This window comes from Hemibagrus wyckioides, linkage group LG07, assembly GCF_019097595.1.
Source record: "Hemibagrus wyckioides isolate EC202008001 linkage group LG07, SWU_Hwy_1.0, whole genome shotgun sequence".
NCBI classification, from domain to species: Eukaryota; Metazoa; Chordata; class Actinopteri; order Siluriformes; family Bagridae; genus Hemibagrus; species Hemibagrus wyckioides.
The window spans coordinates 22,135,656-22,153,500 of record NC_080716.1 but is presented as its reverse complement, the minus strand read 5'-3'; positions in this window follow the sequence as shown (position 1 = coordinate 22,153,500).

Below are 17,845 nucleotides of genomic sequence, written 5' to 3'. Positions count from 1 at the left end.
TATTGAGAATAATTTAATACACATTCATGGAAAAATATATATTAAATATATTAAAATGCAAGTCAGTGATTCAGATCACTGCTGTTTAGGCCAGCAGAGAAGGCCTTGCTGGCCCTGACGGCCCACCACTGGTATTAAATATAAAGTGTTATTGTATTTTAACCTTTCATGCTGGTTGTATTTTAACCATTTCATGCTTAACTCTCCACTTTTGAACAGCTACTAATACAAAAAATAGTAACAAAGAAAAACTCTTATTTGATTACTGATTATTAAAGGCAAGTTTTCTTTAAAAAATGGTTTTGTATTTCATAATCAGCTTTAATAATCAGCTTGTATTTCAGTGTCGGTATTTGAGACCTGTATTTGTCTGCCATTGTTAACGTGTGCAGTTTATTCATGATAAATCAAACACTGAAAAAACCTCTGAATTATAAAACACTCACTGATATACATAGCTTTACTGTACTTGCCTCTTTTCAGGGAGTCGAAATTTGCTGCAATTATACTCGTTTCGGGAGAATATCCTGCAGTTAATTTCAGAAATGTGCTAACTGCCTTTCACTTTCACTTCAGTTCACATTACTTCCTTCTTCACTTCATTGTTTGATAAAGGGGGGGATCCACATACGATCACAGTACAGTTTGTCTTCACCTCCGCAGCTTCACCTCTGCTCATGAGTATTTATACAATCAAACTGCATATGTAATAAGAGTAATGTGGTTTATTTATTCTGCAGATTATTTTTACTGGATAGGATCGTAACGGAGCACATCATTTTATCTTTCTATCAGCAGATGGCAGCATTTGTTGCTATATGGCATATGCTATATGCTATGCTCAGGTTTTATTCTGCGCATGCGCGAACTTACTGCCGCCAGTCTAGAGATATGGATTCTTTTGCGTTTTGTCTACAGCTTCAAGAATTTATCTTAAAAGGAGAAATTCCTGACAATTCTGCAAATCGTCAGAATGTGAGACGGCCGTTAATCAATGAATAAATAAATTTAATGAATAAATAAATATTTTGTGTTTCCTAGATGCAGACATTTGTTAAAGTATGCTGAAATAAGTAGAACAGTTAAGCAGAACATGAAGGAATTAATTTATTTATTATTAAATAAATCGAATGAATAAATAAATATCTTGCTGTAATGGGCGGACTGTAGCTAACTGACCGGCACGGGGGGTGGGGGGGGGGTAAAATCAATTCCTGTGGAGACCTTCTTAAAGTTCGCTGGAATGGACACTTAACCCAAAACACTACAAAGCTATTACTTATATGACAGTTCTTTCTTATTCGAAATGTGATCAATATGTGCGTAAGTAGATGTGTTAGGGAATTAACGTGTAACATTTTAATTACATTCTGCTGAAGTGAACGAAATGACTCGAAAAATGATTCGTTCATTTTGCTGAACGAGATTCAAAGAACTGAATCAGTAAAATGATCCGAACTTCCCATCACTACAACAAAGGAAGGAGAGGGGAGAGCGGAGTGACGCTCTGGAACAAGGAATGAAGAGGAAGGGAAAGGAGAAGAAGCGAGCGGAGTAACGCCCTGGAGCAAGGAGTAGAGAAAAAGGAAAATGAGAGGAAGGAGAAGCGAGCGGAGTAACGCTCTGGAGCAAGGAGTAGAAAAGGGAAAGAGTAGCGGAGAAAGGCTAAGGAAAGTGCTAGTGATAGGGAGCGGAAAGAAAGGAGGGCAGAGTCTACGTCCGCTTGCAAGCCTCTATGTCTGGGATCAGACCCTGAAGGAGAGGAGATTAAGTAGGGGAGCGCGTGCACAGAAAACAAGGAGCAGGTGCAATCAATTACAATAAGAAGTGCGAGTGCGCTGACGAGGGGTGGAGTCCGGCGCGCCTGTGACACTTGCGTGTGTCTTAAATGCAGACTTTTGAAATAAGTAGAACATATCTTTAGAGAATTCAGTATTAAATGTAAAACACACACACACACACACTTATATACAGATCTGTATTATCCAATGGAGTCTAGAAATTGTAAAATACTTAATGTAATTTTTTAATCAATTTAATTTGTGCCAATTTAATCGATTACTCAAGTTCAGTATAATTTAATTGATATATTTTACCAAAAAAAAGTGTATTTATATCAAGAGAATCACTAATAAAGAACTTCCGGCACGGATCAGGAAGTGTCAACATCACATTATAACATTATATTATTAGTAGTATTATAACCACAATAGTGAGAGCCGACCAAGATGGTGTCTGTGTAACATTGTAGATTCGGAGCTCCGCTGATAAAATTCTGTTCTTTCGCTGCTGGTGCATGAGATTTCTCACTGTTTACCCCTAAATTAAACTAGAATTTTTCCTTCCTTTTGACGTTCATAGAGTTCTGTGTTGTAAATTCACTGCTATATTGCTTATCTCTGAGACTTTTGCTAGCTTGTTCCACGTGGATATGGATTCGGACAAAGATATTCATACAGCTATGCACAGATATGCCAAGAAATTTCTGGAATAAAGGTTTAGTAAGAGAGAGGCAGAGTTTGCTCCATCTAACCATCAAGAAAGTTAAAACTCCTACTGATGCCCCCAACGCCCCGTCTGCTATGCTAGCAGTGAAGCTACACATCGAAAAAATGCAAGAGAAAATTTTAAAGAGGGTAGTAACTGTGGAAGAGGCTGTCAAAAATAGTGCTTCTGTCAAGAACCTCACCGAATCTTTGGAGTCAGTGGGCAGACAAATGGATGCTGTAGCTGAAAAAGGTCAACTCCATTGATGCTAGAGTTGTGAATCTGGAGAAAGAGTATGGGAATTTGATGCATACAAGAGAAGATGGACCTTGAGAGTTGCTGAAAAGCAGATAAAGTTTTGAATCTAATCGTCACCTCAATAATCAAACTGTAAGACACATTGTTGACCTCATGACTTTTCCTCTAGAGCCTCTATCAGGCCAAATGTTCAATTATTGTATACATCAACATGCTGAAGAAGTGCTGATTCAGACATTTTGAATTTTGCTGTTGTATGACTCTTGGAGAGGACTGAAATGATGCATCATCTGACATTCTTTTTAAGCATGTTTTTACTTCTTTTTTTTATAGATTTGTGTTGTTCTGTCATCTCTCAATTATAATTTGCTTTATCATATCTCAGTTATAACACTATCTCATCGTTGTTTAGGTGACATCTTATGGGATGGCAATGTAAGATCTGCACATTCATGGCTTCATCAAAATTGGTACTTCTTAAGCATTATTGAGTGAAGCACAGTACTTTTGGTCATGGATATACAAAACCTTGTCTTTATTTAAACTGTCCTTGCTCCTTTAAAAGATGGGATGGCCTACACACACGCTTGTATAGATCCCACAATTTACAGGAGACTGAAGAGTGTGAAGTTGTTCAGTCTTTCAGATGTAAAATTTGTGACTTATTTTATACTAGTACAAAAGACTTTTTTCAGCATATTAATTCACACTTGCAAAATCATGAAACCAGAGTGTGCTTTTGATGGATGTGATTTCAAGACATATATAGGACTTACACAACACACAGAAGTAGAAAAACACAAATCCTATTGCGGGAAAGAATTTAATACTGGTCTGATTTCACAGTATTTAATATTTACTGAAAATGCAATCCTCTCCACGGTTTTTAAATCACGTGCTCAAGTCGACAGACACGTCATTAGAGTTGGGTTGTGAAAGATAAGCATCAAGTCAAATTGCTAAAAATATTGGTTCTCTTTTGTTAAAATAGGAAAGAATCTATAATGTCTATTCCAAATGTCTTGATGACTTGGTGGAACAGCTTCAGTCAATCTTTGCATCATCAACTCACCATATTCAAAATGTATATTTTATTTATATTTAATTTATAAAATGTATTTATTATTTATCTTATATATGACTGTATGTATGAGAATTTAATTGAATTGGTTTTAAATGAGATCATACTTGCTTTTTCAGCAGAGAACCCAAAAGAAAAGAGGCATTGAGACATTTGACTAATATTCTCTCTGCTTTGTTTACACATTTTGTATGGCAGCTGAGACGCTTCAGCATAATTGGAGGAACCTCACTGAATATGAGGATCTCTCACATGCTTTCCTGTGCACTGACCAGTGAGCTGGCATCATCAGTTAATTTGGGCTGGAAAGATGGTTAACAGCAGTCGAAGCAAAAGAGGGCATTCAAGGATATTTTCTTGAATATGTGTATATTTGGTGATTTTATATTGTGTTACCAGAAATCTACCTTACTTCATCCAATATTCACCCCTTCCAGTCCCCCCATTAATGTATTCAGTTGCATAAATTTATATCCTGCTGATTTTTTTTAGATGTTTCCCAATATGAATATATCCAGGCAGTCCAGAAATGGCTCCAATATTCACCATACCATGTGGGTGGAACTTCACTTATGCTTCTATATGAATGTTTTGTTTTTCCATGACATGGAATGAAGTGCTTTTGAGTTGACTGAATAAAAAAAGGCTGTAAAAACACATAAAAAAATCCTTCCAATGTTGTCAGAAATATTGTAGAATCCACACTGTATTGTAATGTAAATGCTACAGTTATTTTTTTTTTATGACAACATTGGATCAATGGTATGAGAATGTTTATTTTTTCTTTCAAGATGAATAGTTTCAACAATAAATGAATGTGCAATCACTTCATGAGATTGATTCACTGACATTTTCATTGATTTTCTGTTGAAATCTCACCATTGTTTCAAAATTAATTGCGGGTGCAAAAGTGATATGAAACTAACATTGCAATATTAATTCACTTTCAATTTCTTACTTTCTTAGCAAAGTTAATTTCTGTCTAAACATACCTCTTGGCGTTAGGAGCTACTGGGACATTTCCCTGACAGACCACCAGAGGGGTTGCTTGCAGGCGTTTCACTATAGCCTGCTTTTTGTGGTGTTTCCCCATGTGTGTTGTGCCATGCCCTTTCAATTGTTCCCCATTAGCCCTAATGTTCAGCCCTTTATATATCAGCTTTTTTGTCTCTGTCTTTGGTCAGTCATAGTTTTGTGTTTTTGCAGTACGGTGTGAATGTTTTTCAGGTATGTAATAATCATGTTCTCATTATTCATCTTTCATTTGTTTCATATTCAAGTTTTGTTGCCGTGTTAGTTTTGTTTTTATGTAAATAAAGCAGTGCCTAGTTTTCATCTTGATTTTCTGCAATGTCAGAGATCAAGACTATAGTGGAGATCCGGTTTCAATCCCACTTCAGGCGGCGTCTCCTGACCGTTTCACCTAAATTACTTTACAATGAAATGTAAGAAGATGATCAGTCTTTCTGAAAAGAAAAGAAAAGAAAAGAAAAGAAAAGAAAAGAAAAGAAAAGAAAAGAAAAGGGCTTTAATGCATTGCAGTAATAAGGAGCTATAGGGAGGAGGATAATGAGACATGCTTTAAGACTTCCTTCAAGCATATATTCTCATCTGTGAATTACAATTATAATCCTGTGCAATACAAGAGTGCATTAACAACAATTTAAGATGTGCAATATCTAAGTGCAATTGTTTGTGTGTTTTTTTGTGAAATTATTGTTATTCCCATTTTTACTTCTATTGTACTCCTGTGAGAGTGTAATGCAAATCGCTGAAAAACATATTAACTAGAGAAATTAGGTGACCCATGTTTACAGTGTACCTTTTTTTTGTTGTTATTTACTGTTTTTCATATAAGCTTATGCATGTGCTGCACATGATACATCAAATACATCAGTACCATAACAGTAGGATATAAATATAATGAAGCTGCAACATACTACAGAAAAACACTTTTCTCACTTATTCTCAGAGTAATTTCAAGAGTGACGCTGAGATGAGGAACCTAAAATAATAACACACACTACCTATTTACTGTGTCTGGACTCTGACAACAAAACATTTTGTACTTTAAAGCATGGATTTAATTACTAACTATTTTACATGTAACCTGAAATTTACCTTATATGGCGTCAATTTCACGCGATAAGTATTGTGGTAGTAAAAAAATATAATATGAGAAAATTGAATACAAAATTTGAAAAAAAAAATTAAAAGAAAATAACACAAAACACTAGGAATTAAAAACTAAATTTTATTTTCTGTGCTTACTTTTTACTCGGATGCTTGTTCTTTCTGCTATTTTTTGCTCGGGATTTAATTTTCTCTTTATTCACGCTTCACTTTTCTTGGCACTTCTTTCCAAGTTGTTTGCGATTCCAAAAATCACAAGTAGAGTTTTATGCAGGTTAGCGGGCAGGATAAAAGTCTCCATTAGTCCATTGGTTCTCAATTGACAGCCCTTCTCTAGCTAATCAATAATGTGACGTCACTGTTTCTGACTCTGACTCTGGCGGTTAGTGTTTTAATCTGTGTTGAGCAAGTGAGGAGATGGAGGATTAGCTACATGTAATCGACATCAATTTATACGTAGTTAGATGCTTTTATTGTCCAAGTAATCAGTTGTATTATGTCTAATGTTTTTTTTCCAGTTGTTTCTATATATATATATATATATATATATATATATATATATGGTAACATGCAACTCCATAATGATGTTGATCTGTGATCTGTCCCTAGCACACAGAAAGAAATAAAGAGTCTAGAAATAAATTCTAATTTAAATATGAATGAACATTCTCTCTCTCTCTCTCTCTCTCTCTCTCTCTCTCTCTCTCTCTTCTCTCTGAAAGTGTTTTTGTAAATGACATTACATTGTAGGAACCCAGAAAAAATATGTACAAAAACGGTAGACAGTTGTCTTTCCAAAAAGTTTATTGCCAAATAAATGTTTGTTATTAAATTAATGTTAAAAATAAAAAACAAAGGTATGTCAAATTCTCGTCTCCACACTGGCCGGAGCCCCGCCCCTGCACTTAGCGCTCCATTCACATGCAAGATTTCTGTAAACGACGCTATCAGATGTAAGTAAATGCTAATAGCTGTGTTGTTTGAGGGGAGTGACGTGCTGATGCATGCCAGTGTCCAACAGAATAAAAAGGGCTTGAAGAACCAAACCAAAATCTTCAATATCGAGAATCTTGCCCCGAGAAAATGGCTCGTCGCATGAATCCACAAGAAGACCTTCATGTTGTTTTTTTTTTTGAGTTAGAGGACAGTGATGAAGAAATTTCATCTGGACCAGAAGATTGTGACACTGATGAAGATTGTGTCATTTTGAAGAAAGAATTGATCCAGTCGAAGGTGAACTGAGTGATCAGGAAGTTGATTTTCTTATAACTGCTGTCTTGTTTTTGCGATTTTGCATTGCATATGTTTTGCAAACGCTTCCACTTGCTGTGGCCAGACAATAATGGCGTGTTTGTAATAATAATTTGACCGCAAATGTCTGGAATGTGGTTGTGAATTTATGACTGAAATAAAGCTGCTCACATCGGCGCGTGCTTTCACTTTGCAAAAGGCAGCGTTTATTTAGCGAATATATATTTGTGCTATGTTGTTTTGCTAAGCAGACGAAATGTAAAATCAATAATGGTACCACAGAAAAACAACATAGCACAAATATAAAGTGTAAGCTCGCGCTGATGTGAGCAGCTGTATTCCAGTCATCATATACTCAGATCACCAAAAAAAATAGCACAATGCACGTTGTCTGTGAATGGCTGGAATGTGTTTGTGAATATGCCTTTGTTCTTTCTGCAAATGTAAAATGTTCTTGTGAACCTGCCAGCTATTAGCCCCATTGTTATTCAGTGCATTAGCATGGCGCTTTTGTTTTGTTGGTCTGTTCTTGTGAAATTTCAACCCATTAGATAGATGTGTGTCTGCAAATGGCTGCATTCTCGTCATAACATTTAACTATATATTTTTTATTCCATTTACAGGGACGCAACTCCAAGATGTATGAAAAGACATGGAGCTTCACCCCCTGCAAAGAAACGCCGCAGCTTCCTTGCTCCAGAACCACCTCAGCCTTCTATTCTGTCCTGGAACTCTGAAGAACATGCTGACATGGATCCTCCTGACATGATGTTTAAGCCCACACGGCCACCAGGAGTGCAGCTAAGTTCAATGGACCGCCACACACCACTGGACTTATTCAAGATGTTCGTCAGCAACGAATCTGTAAAAACAATATGCAAGAACACCAACAAGCGTGCAGCCCGTCATATTGCGCAGGGCAGGAAATACAAATGGACAGACGTCACTGTGGAGGAGTTCTACAAATACATTGGACTTGTTTTTTACATGGCTATGATGAAGCTGGACCAAATAAGGGACTACTGGAGACAAAGCACAATTTTTTCCCAAGCCTTCCCACCAACAGTAATGAGCAGAGACAGATTCAGGACAATTTCATGGAATGTACACATGGATTTTTCCATTTACACGGGAAAGAATAACTTTCCTTCTGGATAAGGACTTTCATATGACTCTGTTATGTTGCTAGTAAATCGTCCCTTTTTAGGATCTGGGTACCATTTGTACACAGACAATTTCTACACCAGCCCAAAGCTTTTCAGAGACTTGTTCAGGCTGAATGTTGGTGCTTGTGGGACATACAGAGACCAAAGGATGGAGTGTCCACAAACAACAACTAATGCCCTAACAAAGAAGTCTGACAGAGGAGCATTCAGATGGATCAGAGATGGTTCATTGCTTTTTGTGAAGTGGATGGACACACGAGAGGTATCTGTCTGCTCCACAGTCCACAAAGCCTTCACTGGGGACATGGTACAGAGAAGAGTGAAGTCCAGAGATGGCATCTGGTCTATCATTACTTTTCCTTGCCCTTCTCCAATATCTCAGTACAACAGGAACATGGGAGGTGACCTTTCTGATCTGTGCAACATAAAACTGTGAAATGGTACTGTTTCTCCATTTCCTGGACATTGCTGCTAGTAATGCCTACATTCTACACAAAGAACTGTCTGCAGTTGCTCATCAGAAGCCTCCTTCATGGAGGAGCTTATTGTACAGCTGTGCAGTGCATCCACTCAACATGCAACCCAAAACAGCTACCATATTCCAGTTCCAGCAAACCCTGTGAACCCAAAGGCCAGTAAAGTAAACTTTTTTTGTTTTTGTTAAACCATTAACAAAACCAGGCCTCAGTGTACCCTGTTGTTGTATGAGGAATCTGAATGTATAGGTGCGAACAGCTGAGAAATCAATAGGAGTCCTGGGGAAACCTGGTGTCACCTGAGCCAGGTGTCACCATAGGTCTTACATAGTCATGAATAGTCATGGATTATTCAAAGAAACAGAGGCTCTGCTGAACACATCAGTCACTTTACCCCAAATAAAAGGTCTTTTGGAGTGTTTTAATTTAGCCGTTTTTCCATTTTCACTTTTTCTGCTAGAGTTCAAAATTGTATTTTCATGTATGTGTACTTTGACATAATCTTAAAAGTCGCACATGAATCTAATATATCTACATCAGCCACATTTTGAAAGCCAAGTTTGTGCTCTGTGTAAATAAGTTGAAATGTATTAGCTACTACATTGGTAAAAGATTTGAAATGTACACAAATTTAAGAAGAGCATTAGAGCAAAACAGCAACAGCCACTGCTGTTAGGACAGACAGAACTATAGTAGTAACATGCCTCGACACAGAATTATAAAAACTACAGCAATAAAACTATTGCAATGGGCAGAAACAGAAGTGCAGTGTCAAATAGTTAAAAAACATTATGCAAAAAAAACTGTATTTTACAAATCAAACAAGTACATCTTTTATCAACAAGAACACTACTGTAATGGCTGCCCTGAACATTCAGACTCTGACTTTAGACTCTTTTGACTCGAGCGTTTGCTCTTTCGTGGTTTTCAGAGCAGTGTTTATTCTTCTTTTTCCACAGGAAGTCTGTCTACTGAAAACGCCAGGAAAAGAGATAAAATGTCATAAAGTGTAATACAGCAGACTTTCATATACTCATATAAAGCTGCAAATCTCAGAAACATTGCACAGGAAATCTATGCTTCATTAAATCACCAGCATGCACTTGGCCATGTCCTGAGCAGTGCGTGTCCATCTCTGACCCTGCTACCCCTGACCCTGTATCTGACTGACCTGAGCCTATGGACACGGTGGAGCAAGACTCTGATTAAGAGTCAGTGTTAATATTAATATAGCATTAACACATGAGGGGCTTTTCCCCTAACCGACATTGTTGTGGAATATCTTGAGAACACTGGTTATAGGAACACTGAGTACATGGGAACACAATGGTTATATTTAAATCAACTTCTGTAATATATGTTACATAACTGATTGGAAACAAATTTATAATTTGAGATAGCTGCCCTCACCAGAGAGGTACTTCCCATCTTTGACCAACCCCAAGGACACCCAAATTGGGCTGCACATTTACAGGTAATATCAGGGGATCAGGAGCAAAATAAAAAGTGTTAAAGTTCTGGAACATGCAGTAACATACATACAGTGATCAGGCATAACATTATAAGCAGTGCCAGGTGAAGTGAGTAACACTGATTCATGGCACCTGTTAGTGGGTGGGATATATTAGGCAGCAAGTAAACATTTTGTCCTCAAAGTGTGATGCGTTACAAGCAGTTAAAATGGGCAAGCATAAGGATTTGAGTTTGACAAGGGCCAAATTGGATCAGAGCATCTCCAAAACTGCAGCTCTTATGGGGTGTTCCTGGTCTGCAGTGGTCAGTATCTATAAAATGGTCCAAGGAAGGAACAGTGGTGGTCCAAGGCTCACTGATGCACGTGGGGAGTGAAGGCTGGCCCGTGTGATCTGATCCAACAGACAAGCGTTGCTCAAATTGCTGAAGAAGTTAATGCTGGTTCTGATAGAAAGGTGTCAGAATACACAGTGCATGATGGGTCAGGGTTGTTTTGGCAGCAACACAATGTTAAGCAGATGGTGACAAAGTTATGCCTGATTGGTGTATTATGTTGCATCATGCAACATAATACAAATAGCATAAATAGCATATAATGTATACATTATAATGTATATAATATATTAGAAAATATATTATACTATTGTAAGTACATATTACTTATGTAATGTACACTACAGAAAAGTATATTATTACACTGAAAATGCTGTATGTTATTGAAACTACGTTATCAGAAGTGAATTTCCAGTTTTAATGAGCTATGTATTGGCAGAGATCTGTCTGGCCTGGAAATGTCAGCTTCTAATCTAAATATGAAAACATGTCCTCTTAATGACCACTTTCAGATGAACATAAATGATAACATTTGTAAACAAGATATGCATTCTAATATGCTTTTCTTTGCTTTTTTTTACTAAAAAAAAGAAGAAATAAATTGATGCAATGTCTTTATAATATTACACAGTAAACAGTGAGGATCATGACAAACTTTATTTTAATACTGAAGACAAGGGAAAAAAAACAAGAAGATAAATGATTGAAAGAGTAAAAGAAAGTAATTTACACAATGTATCAGTCACTTTCTCTTATACAGTCTCACATTAAAAAGAGCGTCCTTAAACCAGATGAGAATAATAACAAGGACTGAATCTCTTCACTACAGCAGTATCAGGAGGTTTACAGAGCTCCAAATAAATCCACATTATACTGTGGAGAAAATTCAGACTATTAATGAAACTAGTTGGCTACTTATTGACACTTATTTTTGCTGTGTGTGTGTGGCTTGATTGTGGTGGGTTCTCTCTTGTAGTCATCAGTAATTGCCAGTACAATTGTATGATGTGTCATGTGTTCATGTATATTCACCTTTTCATCTCAACACCTGAAATAACTGAGGTCAAGATAGACCTAAAAGTGTTAAGTGAGCAATGCTCTTTATCTCTGTATGACAACTAATTCATTATTGCAGTGACAAAGTTTTGGAAGCCCAAAGTGAGTTTAGTAATAGAGTAATAAAAGTTGGATAAAACTTGCAGTTATAAAAAAAACAAGTAAGATCTATGATTGACAATACATTTGAATTTGCATATTGATTTTGATATTATTCATTAATCAAAATTTAAATTGAGTAAAATGTGATGTATAGATCTGAGTGATTTGTATGTATTGTAAGGATACACAGTTTATCATGTCACAATTTATATATTATCACATCAATGTAGGTGTTCATCTTTAAAAAGTAAAATTCAGTATTTTGTTTTTGCTATTTAAACATTTTTGATTTTTTCTATTATATTACATTGTCGTTCTGTTGTTTTTTGACATATTCTGCAGAACAAGATTTTAAAACCCCTTTTTAAAAACTTACCAATTTATGTGAGTCTAAAATCATCTTGTCACGGCTGGGATCCTCGTCCTAGGCGGGGCTCGAACCCTGGCCGTCCGTGGTGCGCGCACACACGCCAGCAGACGGCTGAATGAAGACCCGGACACAGGATTCAGCGTAGCGCTGCTTTTATTACATAAAGATACGACATGGGGAAACAGACGGAAGACGAGACATGGCGTGGTTAATGGAAAATAAAAAAAAGACTAAACTTAAGCCTGACAGGCGCATAGACGGACTGGAACCACGGTACTGATAAACAATCACAGACAAGGACATGCACAGAAGGATCCCTATTTATAGAGCTAGACATTAGGGTAAACAGGTTACAGGTGACAAAATCAGGGGAGAGAACAAAAGGACAGGTATAACACGAACGACACACGAACAAGCAGGCTTCTCGGGTTCACCTGCCAGTGCCCTCCTCAGGCCAGGCAGGGAACAGTCCAGCAGTTCCTGACACATCTAGTCTTAAATACAGGAGAGATGATCAGTGGTGCTGAATTTTTACCTCCTTTATTTAAATTAGGACTGAAGTATGGATAGAGTTTCTCAGTAAAAGACTGACCAGTGAAAGAGTAGATATGAGATCTGGACTTCACATCATAAAAGGAGACCAGACCCTCCTCATAATCCACAAACACCCCCACCACCTCCACCTTCTCTCTCAGTGTGAGGGGGACAGAGGGATCAGCACAAGCCTTATACTGATTCTCATCCCTCAGTACCACAGTCCACAATCCATTTTGAGGAGTCAGTGTAATCTTCCCCTTCCTGTTAATGGACTCTGTAGCCACTCCGACATCCCATTCAGTTTTCCCTCTGACCTGCACCTCAAAAGAAAATCTCCCTGAGGAGATACTCTGCTTTCCCAGAACCATAACACATGTATTAAACCTCTGTGGTGTATCAGGGACATTCTGTCGTTTGTCTCCATTTGTCACTTGTTTTCCATCAGCAGACAGGATGAGATATGGATGAGCTGTATCAGGATCCAGAGTCACATCCACTGAGAGAAAGACACAGAAAGAAAGTGTGTGATATGATCCATTGGATCATATTCATTAGGATTTATAAGAGAATTTGTAGAAGATTAAATAATGAAATATTTTTGAAAATATTCCTTAAAAAAACTTGTACAGTTTATGGTAGGAGTCAGTCAAAGATGAGAAAAATAAAATATTTTCATTCTTAGTGATATATTTGTGTTTGTAATTTTTGTTTTTCAGGAATTACAAAGAAAGAGTCACAGAACATTAGAGAAAAGCATTTGTGGACAAACTTGATCCTTTTTGACATGAAGTGTTTGAAATGTTCTTGTTAAAAAGTGCATCATATCAACATTAAGTTTAATTATGACACCACATAAAAACCTAGAATATTATTCCAGCCATACGCAATGCTCAGCATGAATGATTACACCCCCTTTGAAAAGGAAGATTTTTATCTATTTCTCAGTGAATATGAGACCAATTTACTTCATTTTTCAAAACAGTTTTATTAAACATTTATTTTTATTAGCATAAAAGTGTGGTCACCTAACATCTTTAGGATAAGAAAAATCAAAAATGTAATTTACGTGAGGTGCAAAAATGATTACACCCTACAACAAGCTCAAATAAATTTAATAATTTTATGGCCTCCTTCAGAAACAACTTAAATGAGAGTCAGAAATAAAAAATAAACCATCTGCGCATTTGGTGTCATTCTGTCAGCATTATATGGGAGTGGATTTTCTCTGTGTGATGATTGATTAGATGATTCATCTGCTGGTGAATTCCTGTTCATTACAATTTTATTTGATGTTTCTCCTAACACATTCCGCCCCTGTTCACCATCAGTGAATGACTTTCTGTGTTTAGAAATGCAATGAGCAATGCTATAAAGTACAAACAGCCCGGCCTTTCTAAAAAACAAAACTGAAGTCTTCTGTCCATAAGGGCTGAAATGACCAAACATTTACTTCAGCTTTCTACCAAACTGGAACTGCTCTACTGCATCTTCTGTGTGAAATGTGTGCAGGAGAACAATCACACTACATAAGAATGACAGTGCAACAGCCAAAATGTGGCATGCAGCTGAGATGGAGCTTTAACTGTTAAAAAAAATCTCTCGAGGGCGCTTACCACCAGTGTGTCAGTGACTACGCTGTATTTGTGTCTAAGGTTGCTGACTCCTGCTCTATACAGTAAACTGCATCTGGAGTTTATGTGTGAAAATCACAGACCTGTATTTCTACACATTTTCCTAAACTAATACAAAAAGTTGTTTTTATTAAACACACTTGTTTAGGGTGTCATTTAATGTTAGTGTGAAAATTGTATAGCTGTAAAACACATTCATAACTTTTACGACATTATGTTATTTGTAAATGATAAAGGCATTCTTTCTAAAGTAAAAAAGAGTTTAATAGCTTTAGTGCATGGCAGAAATAAGGAGCTATAATGAGGAGGATAATGAGAGACACTTCCTTTTATCTGGAGAGATCTACAGCTGAAAATAAGTCTGATGATGCAGTGGTGTAATGCTGATATGTACATTTTAATATGAGAGGAAATCAGAAAACTCACTGTACCTGCATACTGCTGAATCCTCTTCAGTTCTGTGGCAACTATTTATAACAAAAACAACAAAAAAACACTTTAATAAGATTTCAAATCAGTCATTGGTATTTTTTATATGATTAATCAGATTATTTAAAACAGTCTATTATTTCACAAATACAAAATGCAAAATCATTTCTCACCTGTTTCCTTTAACTTGTCATTGAGTGTTTTAGTGAGTTTCTCATTCAGAGTCTTCTGAAGCTGAGACAGAGCTGTCCTCACAGTGTCCACACTCAGATCAGTGTTAATACTGATCTCAGTCCAGTTCTTGGTGTGTGGAGGGCTGCACATGGAGGAGTAAATCTACAGTAGAGCAGGAGAGAGGAAAAATCTCTCAGCATGGTGAGTGTTGTTCTGTGATGTTCTACATTGCCAGTGAACAGAAAGAGGAACACTGACCTGTAGGAGGTGGACATGCTCCTCAGTGTGTGAGAGCTGCTCCAGCTCAGTGTCTCTCCTCTTTAGCACAGTGATTTCCTGCTCCAGCTCTTTAATGAGTCCTTCAGCATGCCTCTCTGCTGCTTTCTGCTTCTCCTCCATCACCTCGAGCAACTCAGCCTGACTTCTCTCAATGGAGCGAATCAGAGCAGTGAAGACTTCAACACTGTCTGCTTTCTCTTTCTTTATGATTATCTAAAGAAGGAACACATTTTCACTTCCACCAGTTAACACTGAATAGAGAACTAATGTTTAATGCAGTTTGTTCATTTCTACAAAATAAAATGAAAATTCGTTCGAAAAAACATCATGTATGTACACACTTTGCTTTGGTCTACTGCGTGTTTGACTTCTTTTATCTTCGTCAGTCGTTCCTGAATCATCTGCTGCACATCTGTTTGTGTTTTCACCAGCTGAGTCTGAGAATGATGCAGAGGCCGAACAAAATATATAGTAATGGATTTCAATTAATAGAAATGTTAATTGGTAATGTTAATTACTATAAATTATTTTTACATACACAGTATGAGAAATTGAATGAGTTCTGTTTGATTACATCTTTTCGTTTTAGGGACCCATGTTGGGAAGAGTACAAATATATAACTGTATAATTTCTAAATATAAGCTGACATTAACTTAATCACAGTTTAAGGATTTAAACTGATAATATGCAGATCATTCACCACTGATCTTCTCTGGGATAAAATTGGTTTGCATTATTTATCATAATGTCCAAAGTTGATGTTAATCAGTGTTTCTCACCTTCTTCTCTCTGCTCTCCTCCTCTATAGGAACAGTGTTGTGATTCTTGTGCTCTCCTTCAGTGCAGAACTGACACACACGCATCTGATCATCTCTACAGAACAGCTCCAGAGATTTCTCATGTTTCTGGCATATGTAGTCCTCCAGGTTCTCCACAGGGTTTATTAGTTTGTGCCTCTTGAGTCTTGGAACATGAGTATGTGGCTCTAAATGAGTTTTACACAAAGTCAGAATACAATCCAGACAGGATTTCATGGCCTTCAGCTTCTCTCCAGTGCAGGCATCACAAAGAACCTCAGGTTTGTCAGAAACACTTTTCTTCTTGAAGTGATCTGCAACCTCTCTCAGTGTTGTATTAATCTTCAGTTCAGGTCTCTTGGTGAATTTCTCTTTACATAATGGACATTGACAGTGTTGACTCTTCTCCCAGCACTGTGTAAGGCAGCTCTTACAGAAGTTGTGTCCACATGGAGTGGTGACTGGATCAGTGAACACATCCGGACAGATCGGACACAGCAGCTGCTCTTCAGACAGGAGACTGCAGGAGTCATGTGAAACTAAATTTCATAGATTATGAAGGAAATATATAATTTTAGAAAATGTATGAAGTTACACATTACACAAACATACTCTCTAACTCATAGGTCTCCAACACATCTGAGTAGCTTGCCTAAAGCTTCAAAGAATATGTACAAAATTTATAAAATCAAGTCAACTGAATGAACCTGTTTAAATTTCATCCCAATCAAATTCACAGACATCCTGCCCCTTTCTAGTGAATCCTCCCCGGACAAATCATGCTAATACAGTTTAATACAGCCATTCATCAATCCAACAACACATGGCAGATCATTTTAACTTGGAAACTGCTGGGGATTTGACAGCGTTAGGAATAAAGCTATGATGCTGCCAAAGTAAAAGCGCTGAATGAATCTATCCTGCTGCTTGAATCTATCCTGCTGCATGAAGATGCAGGACGAGTGTGCTGTAGACATTAGTGCAACTGGTGTTTCACATCAACCGTTGTTACTGCTGTGTACATTCCACCAGATGCTAATGCCAAGCTTGCAATGAAAGAACTACATGCAGCCATTAGCACACAACAGTCAACTCATCCAGATGCTGCTTTTATTGTTGAGGGTGACTTTAACCACTCCAGCTTAAAAACAGTGCTCCCTAGATTTCACCATCACGTTTCCTTCCACACCAGAGGAAATAAAACCCTGGATCATGTTTATTCCAACATACCTGGAGCTTACAAGGCTACCCCCTCCCCACCTGGGACAATCAGATCACCTCTCTTTGTTCCTCTCCCCTGCATATTTACCACTCATCCAACGTGTGGGGCCAACAGTAAAGACAATCAAAGTGTGGCCAGTGGGGGCAGACACTGAACTTCAGGACCGGTTTCAACACACCGACTGGAGCATGTTTGCTATGTTACAGGCGACTTGTGGTTCCCACTTGGATATTGAAGGCTACGCTTCCTCTATACTGGATTACAATTACACCACGACAGATAGCGTTACCACCCAGAAACAGATCACCATGTATCCAAATCAGAAGCCTTGGATGAACAAAGAGCTTCGCCTCTTACTGAAGGCCCGCAACACTGCCTTTAGATCTGGTGATATACAGGCCTACAGTACAGCCAAGGCCAATCTGAAGCGGGGCATTAATATGGAAAAGTACTGCTACAAGCTGAGTATTGAAGAACACTTCTCCAAATCCAATCCCCAGCAGATGTGGCAGGGCATTCAGGCCATTATCAACTACAGGCCCATCAACCCTTCACCCCTGTCTACTGATATCTCCTTTCTCAATGAGCT